Source organism: Halichoerus grypus, chromosome 3 (assembly GCF_964656455.1).
Source record: "Halichoerus grypus chromosome 3, mHalGry1.hap1.1, whole genome shotgun sequence".
Lineage (NCBI taxonomy): Eukaryota > Metazoa > Chordata > Mammalia > Carnivora > Phocidae > Halichoerus > Halichoerus grypus.
In genome coordinates this window covers 70094106-70106884 of record NC_135714.1, presented here as the reverse complement: position 1 = coordinate 70106884, position 12779 = coordinate 70094106, and the positions used below count along the sequence as shown (strand labels likewise).

General features: G+C 40.8%; 1 protein-coding gene across 18 annotated transcripts in view; it reads right to left on the bottom strand.

The window, feature by feature from the left end:
* Positions 1–12779, bottom strand: part of AFF1 (ALF transcription elongation factor 1) — a 238085-nt gene that overhangs the window by 94343 nt on the left and 130963 nt on the right. The gene's annotated exons all lie outside the window — the stretch shown is intronic.

Here is a 12779-nt window from a genome sequence, read left to right as displayed (position 1 = left end):
GCAGCTTCCCAAGGGCATCTGCTTCACTATTCTCTCCCTTTCTGATTCTGCTGGTTACAATGCGAGAGTCCCTGCCCACTTCTGAATTGCTACCTTTGTCTCCAAAAAGATAACCCCAAATGGCAAAATTCTCAGTTCCAGACTGAAAAGTGAGGGTGTGAACAAGTAGCACCCCAACCATCATCAGGATGCCTGGGGTCCTCACGTAATTTTCCTATCAACTCCACACATACCTTTAAGAAAAACTACCCTGGCTTAAAAGTACTGAAGTATTTCTAAATTAATCAGCACAGTCTTATCTCAGTATCAGTTCGGTTAAGTTTTACCACACACTTCTAGGTTTTAGTTCTCAAATAATAAAAATTGCTATGGAAATAATAAGAACCCAATTTTACAACATTCCTAACACTGGCTTATTGCTATGTGATTCAAAAATCAAGGTACCTCCCACAGGGAAGAAATCCTATTAAATTAAGGACTCTGCTTAATTAAAGGTTTTACTTCATTAGTTTAAAAAAAGTTAAAACCCACACCAACATTTTATTGGCAGACATATGTAATACTATACCAATTTTGAAACAAGCTTTGAATGTGTTTTTTTTTTAATTAACCACTACCCTTCAACTGAAAAACCCCAAAATTGTGAGATGAGGAAAGACCTCACGAGTGGCACTGGTAGGATGAGTTTTAGGAGGTTTGGACCTAGTGAGAGAAACTCACTCTCCGCCCACACTGTCCCTTGGGTCTCACTCCCCAAGACTCCTGCGCAGGGCAGGGGAAGGCAGAAGAGACAGGAAGTGACCAGTCCATAATTCCCAGGACTACACAGGATAGGCTATGAGCCCTCATTCTTCTGGATTGTCTACCTTCTCCTTGCCACTGACCAGGTTTTACCAGTCATACTGGGGAGCTTTCTGGTTTATTTGGTTTTTACTTCCTCTAAGTTTGCAATGATTTAAAGAATAGTTTGTTAAGGTTCGTAGGCAAATTTTTTCACGAATATTTTTTTTCTTGTTTCCATTTTGACATTGGGGGAAACATAAATTTTAAAAATATCAACACAATTAGTAGCATGAGTAAGTAAATCACTGTTCAGCCTTACACATCATTTTTAATTCAAGGTGCAAGCAAAGAACGGGTAGACGGAAGAATTTTAAATGAGGGGATTTTAGGTAGCAGTACACGTCCTACATGATTCACAGACTGTTAATTACGATTGAATAATTACAAGTTGGCTATCACTTCATTTAATTAAAGGTGGCGTTTTTCCTCTGGTGTGGAGGAGAAAAACATTCTCCCTCTCAGGATAACCTCATCCCAACGTCAGCCTTTCACGGTCAGACTTTCTCATTGTTCCACACAGAACAGAGTGAGCGACAAGTGCTCCTTCACTGCTCTCCACAGAGCATTTTGTATTAGATTGAGAGGTTCCCGAACCAGTTAGCACTAGAATCACCTGGAGGACCTGTTAGAACATGGAGCGCAGAGACCCCTCCCCTCCGCCACCGAGTTTCTGAGTCAGTAGATCTGATGCGGGGCCTGAGATCTGCATGTTTAACAAGTTTCTAGGTGGTTCTGAGGAGTACAAGAGTACTCTTCTTGGGCTCTATGGATCACTTTAATAAAGCTTACCAAAAACAGGAACAATGATGACAGCAACAGCAGGTTGCCAAGGACTGCCACCACTTAATGTCTGTTATTTGGTCAGCACGGACTTAGGCACATCACACCAGTGTCCTATTTAATTTTCACAACAACTCTGTGAGAGGGAGATTATGAACCCCATTTTCTAGGTGGGAAAAAAAAAAAAGGTAAAGCTCGGAGATTAACTTGGTGTTAAATGATAGACCTTAAAATTTGAATGCAGGTCTGCTTGGCAAAAAGCATGTATTCTTAATCACAGTTCTGCTAGCAAGTCCTGCACAGCAAGGCTCTGTTAAATAGGGCAACAACAAAGAAGGCATGCTGTACGTGTGTTCACTCACAATCACTCATAATTCCTTGTTCTTAAAGAGGTACACATCGATAAGTGAGGTTTTACCCCTGCCAGCTGAGCAATCTCAGAGCCACAAAATGTGTTTGGTTAAATGTATTCACACGGGTCTGTCTTTGCCTACGGACCTGACAGAGAGCCCTTGGAGAAAGGGATGGCCGGCAGCACGAAGTTACTCCTCCAGTTATAAAAGCTGTACTAAAATTCTTATTTTAGAGCCTTTTTTTTTTTTTTGGAGCCCCTTTTTAACTTACAGATTTGAGGTCCCTGGCCCATAATAACCTCTGGATTCACAAGTCATCTCCAACATGCTAAGGGGCTCTTCACATTAATTTCTTTCAAGGACAGGCTGTAAATAAACTTGCACCAAAGCTGCCATTCCATGCCCGATATTGGGCTCCCCTCCCAGTAACTTCTGGCCACTGACCTAAGCCATGTTCCTTGGGCCTTGATGCCAGTTGTCTGGTCAGCCCAGGAGCCCCCACCTGGGGAGAAAAAGACCACCAAGTCACAGGATGATCTGAAGCAACTGAGGGTGGCATTCACAAACAAGGCCCGGGGGGGTGGGGTGGGGAGGATGCAGAGTCTGACCACCCAGCAGATGGCCAGGAGTTCCACCACTGGTCTGCCTAAATAAAAGAGGGAAATACTGTCAGTCGCCACATTGTTGCTTTGGGGTCATATACTACTGTCCACCATCTGCAGAGATGCAGTGCTGATGCTTCAAAAAGATCTCTGCAAAGTGCAACAAACCACCTCCCTCCACTTTTTTTTAAGCGAACATGAAAGACCAAAAGGGAAACCCCAGGCTTCAGTTTCCAGAGCCTGGTGTGCCCTGCAGAACACAAGTGCACAAGGCACTGCGAAGGGGGACTGTGCCACAGACGGAATTCCGCCCTTCTAATCCACACAGGAGCCCGAGCGAAGCTGGGGAGTCTAAAACACGCAAGGATGCTCTCGCTTTCGGAGAGGCGGTGAAACTCCTGAGGAATTCGAAGCTGCCCATTCAGCCCCCGAATGCAGTCATTTAGTCAAGCCCATGCTGGGGCATGTCAGGGCACATTGACTCTGACTTTTCAAATGCTCCTCCTTGGGGTTATGGGTGGGTGTGGTAAAACACTGTGATAAAATGAAGAAATCACAGCTCTGTATGGATTAATGAGAGCGATCCTCTTTGTCACCTTCCCTTGCACTCAAAAAGGAGAGGAACGTATGTGGAAGGAGGAAAAGACAGTAACAGGAAGGCCCACGGTGAGCGTGAGCTGTGGGGCAGCACCTTCTTCCAGGCTGGAGCCCACAGGCCCTGCTGCTAATCTAGGTTAGTCATGCAGGATCGCTGGATGCCATTGGGCGCTTCCATGGCAACCCTGGGCCCACGGGGCAGGCTGTGCACAGCTGACTACCCATTTATCACCCTTGACTGGCCACTTCACACAGACCTGCCTCTGATAGATGTGACCAACTCTCTCTAGAACTCACATTTAAAAGTTTAATTCTCCCTTGGGGGATGGAGTGTAATTTCTCCAGTGTATTCAACTCCCAAGGCCTGGAAGAGACATTTGGCAGGAAGGAAAGGAAAAAATCCTCAAATTAACAACGTACGTTAATTTTGGAAAAGAAGGAGTCTTTTTACTGTTTTAGGAGCAGCACTATGCCATTCTGATTTGAATGTATGAAAGATAAAACAAAACGAAAAACTTGCGAGTCTATTCACAAAAGTTGGGCAACCCTGGTTTAGAGATTGGTGATAAAACATGTCACAAAGTGAGAGGCAGAAGGGTAGCAGGTTTGGGTTCTTACTCTTGTGCAAGTGACTTTATTTTGAAAACCACCCCTCTTGACTTTTACAGTCCATCTTCTGGCCCTTTTTTCCCAGGTTTCTCTAGTCCAACAACCTAACATCTAGGGAACATTTTTCACACATTACAGAAAAATATCAATATACTTCAAAACACAAAATTCGCTTTGTCATTAAAACTATCATTCATCAATACAGTTTAAACATAATAAATCAAAGTGGCTCCATGTTAGAAGAAATGTTGCTTCAAAGAATGGAAAATCTTTTCCTTCTTTCGCTTTGTGCATATGAAAGACTTTGCAACAGGCTTTCTTGTAATAAAAATCACTCAGCTAAATCTTCCAAAGATTTCACCTTCTATTACTTCCCCTATCATCTAACATACACAATAAATGCAAAGAAAAAACAAAGACTTAATCCTTAATTTCAAAAACCAAATCTGATTTAGTAAAAAAGAGAAAAAGCCAAGTGAAATGACAAAATAGCATTATGTCACTGTTGTTTTCCTGAAGGAGCTCCCAGAGGATCATCTCAAAGTACCAGCTCTCTGCTACTCACTTCTGCTTGCCACAGAAGACTCAGCCTCATTAGAATACTGAAAGAGTTGTATAGAATTCCATTTTGCAAAATTAAATCAACCTTTAACATTTTTTACGTAACTTAAAGGCATACTATCAGTTTTAAACTGAGAAAGCCTCTACCTGGGCAAACTTGAGTAAAAAGTAAGTCACTTATATCCTAATGAGAGACATGTTAATTTACCTTTCAAAATGAATCTGCCAGTTATTTTTCTGCATGCATGTTAATATGTAGCAAAGGTCTGAAAGGATTCACTTTACAAAAATCTACCAAGAAGGAGCACCAGATTAAGGTGGAAGTGAGTGGTAGTGTGGTGGTTTAAGGAATATTTTAACATTTTTTTCCACAAGAAAGTATCCATTTATTATTTGTGTAGTTAAAAATTTTGATTAAGAACAAAAGAAATTGCCTCATATAACAACATCAAGATCAGAGCTAAAGAAATACTGGGGTGTTGAACATTTTGTCAGTAACTCTCACTGGAACCTATGAACACTGATTTTGGACCCTGGACTCAGTCTTTGATCATTACTAATATTTATAGACCCATCTGCATAAAGCAGTGCATTAGAGACTATGTCCCAAAGTCTAAACGCCAGCAGCTCTTTTTTTAGAAGAGTAGTCTCACTACAGCCCATTTTGGTTGTCTTAATAGATCATAAACATATTTCAAGAGGCATTTTTACCCTATAGATGGAAAAGCACAAGAACCTGTCTTCTTCAATGGTCTTAAAGGGCAGTGAGGGAAGCTGTACAGGTGGGCACACACAGCTCTACAAGAGGAGGATGAGGGCAAAGGAGACAGGTGAGCTACTGCATTCCTAGGTCTAGGACATAATCCCTTACCTTCTAAACATGTTTTATTTTTTTAAATGCATTTTACTTATTTATTTTCTTTCTTTCTTTTAATTAACATATAATGTATTATTTGTTTCAAGGGTACAGTCTGTGATTCAACAGTCTTACACAATTCACAGCGCTCACCATAGCACATACCCTCCCCAATGTCCATCACCCAGCCATGCCATCCCTCCCACCCCCTCCACTCCTGCAACCCTCTGTTTGTTTCCTGAGATTAGGAGTCTCTTATGGTTTGTCTTTAAATGCATTTTAAACATTAAAAAAAATTCAGAACTAGTACTGAGGAAGGTCATCATGCAAATGGCACAATTACACAAACCACAACAGTGAGAAGAAATCGCTCCAGACCTTGAAGATCTGACAATCTACGGGCTAGGGGTTAGTAAAATTCGTTTTTAATGCTATTTGAAATAAGAACACATTAATGTTATTGAGAAATTCCAGAAAACGGCAGTCTCTCAGAGGGGATCCCTAAAATGCTGACAGTTCTTACAGTTAACTGAAAGCACATACAGAAATCACCCTCTCTCCCACAGTGGTCACAGGCTCACCAGAGATAAATTTGCCACCTGACTATTTCTGTCCACCCCCCCCCCCAATTTAGTTATAAAGGTCCCTAGTGTTTTGAGCTCCCTCAGACCGCCTGCTTTATTGGCAACTGCACATTTGGCATCAATCAGAAACATGGGCAGAAGCTGCTGGCTCTTCCCCTGCAGGTCTCGTCTGTACTAGGATCAACCAGAGCACTGGCCTCATTACCATGCCATTCTTCTTACACACTCAACTGACCATGAAGGACCACATCACATACATATAAAATAATGAGGCTGGTGAAAGTCTGCATCATTACAGCCACAAAATAAAAGAATGCGGTGGTCACAGACGAAGAAAGAATGTAGACTAGAAAGCTCAAAGTTCTGGGCTTTTCTTTAAATGCTTGTCTCATCTAATTCATACTCAACAAAAAAATGTTTTGGGTATTAAATCTATTAAGCATCCAAAATTCAAATAAAGTGTTGTGTGGACTTCCTTACTTGCGATTCAAAGCACAGCCCCAACAGGCTCCTTGTCCTGGGCCACTCAACTCCACACAGATACTTCACTGAACTTTCTAAAAATCATGAATCTGATCTTATTATTCACCTATTTGCAACTTTTCTGAGCCCAATGCTGCCTACAGGATTAAAGGTGATTGGTAGTGGGGCACCTGGATGGCTCAGTCGTTAAGCATCTGCCTTCGGCTCAGGTCATGATCCCAGGGTACTGGGATCGAGCCCTGCATCAGGCTCCCTGCTTGGCGGGAAGCCTGCTTCTCCCTCTCCGATTCCCCCTGCTTGTGTTCCCTCTCTCACTGTGTCTCTCTCTGTCAAATAAATAAATAAAACCTTAAAAAAAAAAAAAAAAGTGATTGGTGGTTAAGCCAAGCAACACCCTTCACTATCTGGCTTCAACTTACCTCTAACCCTTCAGGGGGTAAGACCTCTATTCTGCTTATTTCTCACCCCAAAATGGATAAGACCCATTTCTGCCCCCTCTTTCTCTTCTAGACACTACGAACACAAGGAATTGCGAGGCATGGGGGGAAAAAGCACAGCCCTGGTCTCTGCCAGTTCTCTCATGAACTCCTCTCCCCTGACTTTCAGAGCCTTCCAAAATATCCCTGCCCCTCCATCACAGTCCCCCCCCGCCCCAACCTCCACTCTCACCTCCCATCCCTGCTGTTAATAATTCCTTCCTCTGGGATACATCTGTTCTTGCAAATCTGTCCATGTTTAGATTTACAAAAATGAGACAGTCCATACACATGCCTATAGGTTTTCTTTATTAGACCAAGCTCCTTAACGGCAAGGACTATTCCTGAGAGCACAGTGCTTAGCAAAAAGTGATGCTTAATACACATCTTTGACTTAATGCAATACTCAATTTCAAACAATCCAGAATTCTACTGAAGTCTGCCAGTCTTATTCATTATTTGATGACAAAATATGATTCATTGTCTGATACCTAAAACTGATTTTTACCAGATTGTTGTACCCATCAAATGACTCAGCCTAAAAGGAGGCTGACAGCTCTCTTTCCTAGGTCGGCCACGAAAGCTGCCTCAGCTAACACCATATGTTTATCAGTTAATATTACAGGTTTTCATTTTTCAGTTTGCCATACTCTATCATGAAAAGTCCAAGTATACTACACCAAAAAAAAAAAAAAAAAAAAAAGTTTGAGTAACATTTATAGCAACTACACATTTAATTTTAAACCAAATAAGATTCAGAATGATATTAATAAGCTGTCTCTAGGACTAAAACTTCAACAACAAAAATCCCACAATGAAAAATCTCTCCATGCTGTTACAAATGCATCGTGGGGAAAACAGAACAAAAAATACAGGATCTAGAGAGTTTTAAAATGCAAATGAGATTATGTGGCTCCTTCCACTGCTAAAAGATCACCATAGGCTTCCCTTAGCATTCAAGATTAAAACCCAGAAGGCTGACCTAGAAGGCTCCATCGCTAGACACCTCCTCTTAATTGTTACCTCCAGATATATTCCCCTCCCCCAGCCCTCCTCAAATACTAGCCACACGGGCCTTTCCATGCCTGGAATGAGTGGAGCTGTGCGTTGCTAATCCCCACCTGGATACTCTGTCCAGAGAACTGAGGCCAATGTTGTCACCAACACCTCAGGTTAAAGGAGCTCGTCAGTGAGGTCCCAGATCTAAATGTGCACTTGGTCCCACCAGCACGAGTTCTGTAGCCCTTCGTCTCTTTGTCGCTATCTAAAATTATCTTGTATATTCATTTATCTGTTTAATTATGTCTGGCTCTCCACACTCATCTCTTTCAAGAATGTAAGCTACTGAAGGTCAGTCACCTTTTCTCTCTTAACGCCACATTGTGTACCCAGCACTAACCCATTAGGCTAAATGAGCATTGGCTGAATGGATGGAAATCTGCATACAGATGCAGAACCTCGAATAGTGGTTTCTTTTAAAAACAACAACAACAACAACAAAAATCATACAATTTGAAGCTAACCGAAGTATTTTCAAAAGACCGTACAAAAAGATAGTACAAAAGATAGTATGTTATTTTTTTTAAACTAGGCCGTTACGGACAGCATCCTACAAATAACAGATTTATACATCAAATTGTCAAGTACCACACAAAAAGGAAGAGAAAACCAAATATTCCTAAATTCATCTTGTGTCTCATGAGACTCCTGAAATGCTCTTAAGGGGATTAAAAAAAAAAAAAAAAAAGCAACCCTTCTCTCAAGTAATTATTCAGGAGCAAGTTTATTTTTTGTTCTTTTTTTTTTTTTTAAGAAGAGTCATAAGAGATCAAACATACTAAGTGGATATTTTTTGTCACTTAACATCTTGAGCACCAGCTAATTCCCAACATATGTCAAAGTGAATGAATTACACTCTATAGAACAGCTTAGAAACTGTACAGATTTACCATTCCAAAAGGAAGAGTCCCTCCCAATGACTGAACTTCTAACGCACACACATTCCAGAGAACCAATTGCACCACATATGATAAGAAGAACTGTTTGAAACTGGGCCAATGTACCAAGTACTGCTTCAGCCAGAATAAATGCTCAACATTTAGACTTGCTAACCAACAGCAAAAAGCAACAGGAAAAGGCTTACATTTGGAAAATGAAAGGAAAAACAATGTCTATGTATTGATAAGAACAGTCTGGAACAATGGGATAATAAGGAAACTGGCAAGAGGGGATTTATTTTTCTAAAGAAGAAAATATTAAGAAACATTTATTCTTTACATGAGTACATAAAGACCCATCAACATATTTCAGTTACTGTACAAACAAAAAAAAAATTGTAGGGCTCCTCCTCTATCCATTTAATGAAACTCATTCCATTACAGGAGTATATCAAAGACTAAACTCAAGGATGGATCTTCCATTCCCCGGTCAACACACAACTTCCAGTAGAAGCTGCTGCCAATTATATTTTAAACCGAGTTAAACTGGCTGCTGTGGACATGTATATAAGAAAAGATAAACTTTCTACAACTGAAAAAAGTTTTTTTCAGGCTCCAACAAACACATGGACATAAAAACACAAAGATATCCAAACTGACTTGCGTATCACACAAAACAGACGACAACAAATATAAGAATAGAGCGTTGGTATGTTTTTACAGAATCATCAGGTTTTTTCTTTACCTCCTGAATTACAGTTATCTTTTTTTAGTTTAATTGCACATGTCACATTTGTTTTCAAGAAAAGAAAGCTTAATGTCATAAAAACTAGAGGCAGCCTCATTATTCTATTCCATTTCATCCCACAGACATTTCAAGAAGGAAGAACAAGGAGATTATTATAGGAGAAGAAAGCTAGAAACATGTATTGCTATTTTATATGGCAACAAGCAACAATTACATGTTTCTAAATATTCTCATTTTCATCATAACCCCAGCTCACCTCCTACCACTGGCTATAATTGGCATCTCCTTAAAGCTAAACAGTAAGCCATTGTTTTTCTGGAGAAGTCTCCCTTCATTTTGACCTCTGCTAAGCAGTGTTATGAGCCTTACAAAGCTTGTCAGGATTCTTTGGGCTGGATTTTGGCCCAGCCATGGACATTTATATGCAGAATATATCATCTTTTCCCCATCACTGCCAACATGCAGTTCACTCGCTTAAAACAAAGGGTATTTATCTAACTTAATACAGCACCCTCCACCTACTTGAACACCAGTAAACTAGAATCTGAGAGTTCACTCTTTTTTTTTTTTTAAAGTACACTTCAGGAGCTTCAAAGACTTTTTTATAATGCTTTAAAATTTCCATTTTTAACACTCTCTTTGAGAAGCAGAAGCAAATATATCCATTCTAAGGAAACAATAAGCAAACATTTAAAGTTACCAAATGTACTGATAATTTATATTAAAAGCCTCTGACTGTAAAACAGAATTGCATTTTAAATGTTATGCCACTTAAAGTTATTTAAGAGCACAAAGGCACTTCTATGGTTTTCCATAGTCCAACTAAGATCTTAAGCCTCACGGAATTAAAAAAAAAAAAACAGAAAATCTATTTGTTTCCTGTCATTATTGACTCACCTCCTATGTGCTAGACCTAAGGACAAAAGAAGTAAGGGTTCTTGGAACACTACATCGAAAACTAATGATGTAATGTATGGCGATTAACATAACATAATAAAAAAAAAAAGAAGTAAGGGTTCTACAATCTAGTGGGAGAACTACAAAAGGGGGGTAGGGGCAGACTGCTAAGAGTGATTGCAGAGGTTGGTTACAAGTGCTAAAGAATCAAGAGAAAAAAACCAACTCTAAAGGAAGGAGCCTGGGATGATTTAATTAAGAGCAGTGACATCTGAGCTTGAAGAATGAACAGAGTTTGGAAGAGGGGAAGGAGTCCCCATGCCCCTGCTGAGAAAGCATGTAAGTCCGTGGAGGGGTGATCATTCACCATGGGGTGTTTGCACCATCTTACTTCATTCCCCAACTCCAACTCCAAATTTCACCTAAAAAGGGTCCAAAGAACCACTGACAATTCACAGGGATGACAGCCTTTTGCAGCCATCCACTCCACTTGGTGGCTGGCCTAGAGCCTCAGTGATATTTCAGGGCAGCAATCCCCTGAGAATTGCCTGTGGACTTTCCTGGGCCTGAACCAATGACCTCAAATTACTCTGCACATGAAAAACTGTCAATTTTAGGAAACGAGCAGAGTGGGGATGTCACGGTTTAGAATGCAAATGGACTTAACTGGCCTAGATGATGGCAAAAACAAAACTCACCACTCCTCCCACCCCTCCATCCTCCTCATTGTCCCAAAGAACACAGTCCCCGTGCCCACTCAATACAGGGCCTTGCTGTGCAAAGTCGGGCCTGACTTCCTAATTCAAATGATTTTACACTATTCTCAAGACCTCCTTGTGTTCTTGTGTTTGTTGAGCCAGCAGTCACAATTCCACAATTTTAAAAGTTCAGTAATGGGGCGCCTGGGTGGCTCAGTCGTTAAGCGTGTGCCTTCGACTCAGGTCATGATCCCGGGGTCCTGGGATCGAGCCCCGCATCGGGCTCCCTGCTCGGCGGGAAGCCTGCTTCTCTCTCTCCCACCCCCTCTGCTTGTGTTCCCTTTCTCGCTATGTCTCTATCAAATAAATAAATAAAATCTTTAAAAAAATAAAAGTTCAGTAATAAATTTAAAAGAAGCATTCAGTTGAACATCCCCACTCAAAATGTTCCTTGATTTCCTGACATGCTGAGTCCAGAAGTTTCAGGCTTTTAAGTAAGATTAGTTTAAAAAGAATAAGGCTACCAGTGGCAAGAGGGGAAAATGTGTTGGAACATTCCAATTTGAATGAACACTGATTGATGCTTGAATTTCAACCTAAAAATGTACAGTAAACAAAGTTAGCAGAAACAAAAAGATGGACTAGACCACAGGTTAGCAAAGTGCCTGATGAGCCAAATCTGGCCCAGCTGCCTGTTTTTATAAATAAAGATTTATTGGAACACAGCCCTGCCCATTTGTTTCCACCCTGTCTATGGCTGCTTTGGTCCTGGAACAGCAGAGCTGACTAGTTGCAACAAAGACTGCATGGACAGCAAAGCCTAAGATATTTACCATCTGGTCCTTTACAGAAAAGGTTTGTCAGCCCTTGGACTAGACCCTAAATTATTAAGAAAGAAAGATAAAGGATGAATTTTTTTTAAAGTTTATTTTGAAGTGTTTCATTTTAAAGGAGTAAAGTCCAGACTATTTCTGAAATAGTTTCTTCTGAAACATATAAGGCTTTCAGTAACAAACCAAATTTCTCTCTTATCAGCTTTCCTATCTTGGGGGTGAAAGATGAGAAATCTCCACTCTTACCTCTATCTAGTTTTAATGCCTTACTCTTTTATTCCAAAAGATTAGCATACTGTAGTGTGCGGTGAAGAGTGTGCCAAGCTCGCAGCCTCCAGGGTCTGGCACCACTCACTGTAGGATCTTATCTACTCCCTCCAGGACGCAGCTCTAATACCCTGCCTGGCCTAATGATCAACAGCCTCAAGTGGGTTGTAAAAAGAGTGTGTTGGTGGAAGTTTGGGAAACGCAGGGGGCATAAAAACCATCCCAGTCGCTGGTTCCAACTGCATCTTCAATAGAGTAATGGCCCTCACACTACAATTGTGTATGATTTTTAGGATGAAGTGAATGGGAAAGGACAGAATATGAGGGAGATTGCAGAGCAAAAGAAAACATTAGGAGAAGCTCTGGGATTAAAAACTCCCAAGGCACAGTGAGTCCATCCAACTTCCCTGAGCTATCTACTTCAGCAGGCGGGTGTGGTTTGCGGAAAATATGAAGAATTAAGCCAGTGGTTGCTATTAAAGGTCAGAACTTACTGTTCCTCAAATGTCCTGGTTCTTTAGAAGTCTGGTGGGAGACTTCATCACTAGATTTGAATACCTTTATTTAAGTAAAAGGACATTTGTCAGGTTGACAGTGTAAGGAAACAGGCTGACAGCCTTGATAAAATTAAACCGAGATCTTCAAATAAAGGTAG